This window comes from Oratosquilla oratoria, chromosome 2 (assembly GCF_046742065.1).
Source record: "Oratosquilla oratoria isolate Oo_2021 chromosome 2, ASM4674206v1, whole genome shotgun sequence".
Lineage (NCBI taxonomy): Eukaryota > Metazoa > Arthropoda > Malacostraca > Stomatopoda > Squillidae > Oratosquilla > Oratosquilla oratoria.
The window spans coordinates 81,683,597-81,687,567 of NC_134778.1; positions in this window are offsets into that span (position 1 = coordinate 81,683,597).

Consider the following 3,971-nt stretch of genomic DNA (forward strand, 5'->3'; position numbering starts at 1 on the left):
GAATGTTGGTTCGGATATCCCCGTCGTCAGTCAAAACACTAACGAAGTAAGAACAACGACGCAACGGAGGATGATTAAACATTTTTTTTTTCAATCGACAGGTCTATTTAGTTAGTACCCGAGTTAACTACAGAGCTTAAGAAAAGAGATTTTATATTTATGTTTGGTGCTGTGATTCGAGAAGTTCTTGTAAAATAAAGACCTACATATGTGAAGCAACCAAAACTATCGGAAACATTTTTCGGAGAAATGTTAACAAGAACGAAAAGCATCCAGAATCCTCTTCTCACCACTTTCTCTTCACCTCAAGATAATCTAAATGAAGACCTATCTTATATTTCAGCGCTTTAGATTACATGAAGGAATACAAATACATTCTGGAGGCGGATTTACAATAAAATTTGAACATTCTATCTCTTTTTTTTTTTTTTTTTTTTTACAATTTTAGGTCATATTTTACAGGTATCGGTAGGTCTACTTGCGCCAGGGTGCAGTACATTTGTGCCACTTTGTCATAAAGTACCCCACTAAGCCTGAGCTATTACGGCACCTGTCTGTTCCCAAGCTTGCCGGATTAGCGAAATTCAACATGTAATAGCTTTTGTAATTACCATGATTGTTATAACTATTAATGTTATTACCAATACATATCATTATTATTATTATTATTGTTACTATCATCATTAGTTATTAATTATTGTCATTGCGGGGTCGTTGTGTAATGAGATGATTGAGGTGAACTGATTCTGGCTGTCGGGTCCTGCTACGAAAGTGCGGACTCTGTGCATTGTGCATTGCACCTCTGACCCGGCCGTGTGGCGGAACTCAGGGATGACCCTTCATCTACGAGGGGCTAATATCAGACAACCAAAGAGTTTCTGGATATATGTAGGTTGGGTATATGCTTTGACTTAGTGACAGAAAGAGCCCTTTGTCGTACATGATAAATTAGTAAAAAAAACAAAACAAAAAAACTCTCATCTTTGTGTTTTTTCATTTTTTTTAATAATGTTAACAATATATATATATATATATAATATATACATATATATGTATATATATATATATATATATATTGCTATTTTTTTTACTAAAATAGGCCAACTATGTAATCATATCACTATGTTACAGGTAACGCCCTGAAGTATGAGTATAACGTACAACAGTTGTATACCTATAAAACACAAACGTGGACAGAAAGAGAAAACAAAGAAAAAGGAAACAAACAACAAATGAAACGAAACTAAGGACAATGAAAAATAAACTACACTATGCAAGAAAACAAAAACATCAGAAACAAACGAAGAGATACATTACATCGCTACACTAAAAAAGGAATAAACTTTAGGCTCAAATGCTTCAACATTATTTACATTACGTATTTCGAGTGGCACAGAATTTCTGACACAAGCTGCATTTGGGAGAAAATAAAAATTCTAGAATTGAGGTGTGTTGCACCTCACTGGCTGCAGCACAAGTTAATGATGTACCAATGAACTCTGTTTTAATCTCGAAGGTATAAAAAAATCAACACGTTGTTATGCAAAGTACGTGAGACATTAGACCGAATTATACATCTTAAGCCTAACCATATGGTCATACATCCTTGTAGATTCACAGACAATGTTGCTGGGGAGGGGGGGGGAGGCAGAGGGGAGGGGGGGGTTTCGACGACAGACAGACACACAAAACATATCAAAGTGGAAAAAAGTGTGACTGTTGGTCCCACCCCATTGTGACTGAGCTCCACGCCTCCCACGGGAAACTCTTCGCTCACAGATTCTGTCCCGTGGTGACACCTGGACTTCGGAGGCAAAATACAATGGAGGAGCAAACCAGAAAGAATCTGAAGGGATCACAACGAAAGATGGACGGATGGATGGATGGATGGGTGGGAGGATGGAGGGAGCGAAAGAGAGAAATAGAGAGGGGGGGAAAGGAAAGAAAAGGAAGAAAAAGGAAGGGAGAGAGAGGGAAAGAGGGAGAGAAAGGAAGGAACAGGAAGAGACCGAAAGGGAGGGGTAAGCGAAGACCAGGGGCGTGGGGATAAAATATTTCTCAACAAACCAGAACAGTACTTCATAAGAATAATTCGTAACCATTTATTCACAATTACACATACACAAACACACACACACACACACACACACAGTTGGTAGAATTCCCGCCTGCCACTATGGCGGTCCGGGTTCGAATCCCGCACAGGGATGAAATAAATTCAGTATTGCTGCGCTGCAAGTCGTTACTCCAACTCGTGGGCGGGGAGTTGGGTGTGTGTGCGTGTAAGGTCACAGCATTACCCATAGATAGGTCATATATAAGCTCTGAGCTCTCTTCCGGGAGGGAAATGGCTGTCGATCACGAGTCCAACACGTGATCCAAGACCATGGTGAATCACACACACACACACACAATATATATATATACATATATACGCGCGCGCACATATATTGGCACCAACAAATGAGAACACTCGTGCGTGACGTGGTAGCCTACGTATATGACTTGGGGGTGGGGAGGAAGGGGGGAAGTGTGGGGGACGAATAGCTAGACAGAAAAATACGAAATACTCTTCGTATGGAACAGAAAAAAAAAACACTTTTATATTTTTTCTCTTGACTCATGTTTATTGAACGATTTATATAACTTTAGTGGGAGGAGTAGAGAAGCGATGAATCAAGGACTACTCACTCTTAGGGTGCCGTAGCAAAGAGGTTAAAGCCCTCTTCATTGCAGCTCTTATATCTGAATTCTTTCGTCAAAGGATTCTGATCTCAATAACAGATGGTGACGGAGGAGGAGGAGGAGGAGGAGGAGGAGGAGCTTCTGACCGACGGCCTATGCGGAAGCGAAAAGTCATGCTTCGACAATGGCCAACAGAGTCTGTCAAATAGTTTTAATTAGGTTTCAGCACCTGACCGGGTCGCCTAAAAAAAAAAAAAAAAAACTTAAAGTGAAAGCTTACTCCATTCTGGTCAAGTGCTGTTTATGAGCAGTCGAGCTAACCAAGCCACTCTACCCAACTGTCTTTACACAGACTCCTACGCTCGCCCAAACATACGGATACGGACTAATTTAGATACCCGAAGCACACATGGCAAAGGTGGCGACTTCAGCCGAAATCAAGGCCTTATTCTTTCTATCACCTTTATGTAGTGTTATGTTATCACTATATGTAATTCTTATCATTATTTCCCAAACCCAAACACTCTTCTCAACTTTTGGGCAAACCTTTTCCAGTCGATACAAATTGCATCATCAAATGAACTCAAGAGCTATTTCAATGTTCACTGCCAAGCAACCACAATATGAAAATATCCGGAGTAGAAATTGTGGCTAAAAATAAATAAATAGATAAATAAATAAATAATAATAAGAAGTAGTGGTAGTTTCGATATCACCATGGGTACTATTGACAAAGGTCAAAAGTTTTCTTGTCCCGAAGTGGGCGGTGAACTGGTGTACCTCTTAAAATGGGCCAAGCAGTTTCCCTTTCTTCAACTATTTATTCATATATATATATATATATATATATATATATATATATATATATATATATATATATATATATATATATATATATATATATATATCATGACAGGTGTATGAGTGGTAAAAATGGAAAACACACTGCTGGGAACATAGGCTCTGCCTCCTGACCGGTTTCGCCTTATGAAGAAGCCTCATAAGGCGAAACCGGTCAGGAAATGAAGTCTACTCACAGCCGCGTGCTTTCCATTCTTACCCCTTATATATGTATATTTACTTTATCAATATATTCTGCAACCCACCTCTTTCCTATTCATTCCCTTTACATCGCAATGATTGTTATAGGCTCCGGCTATATAAGCATGAGGCACCTTTCCCTGGTGTTGATCCCACCCGCAAGGTGGAGGAGACGAAGAGACGAAGAAGGGGACGCCCACAGAACTCATGGCTGGGGCAAGTCGACCGAACCTCCCAAGAGTTCT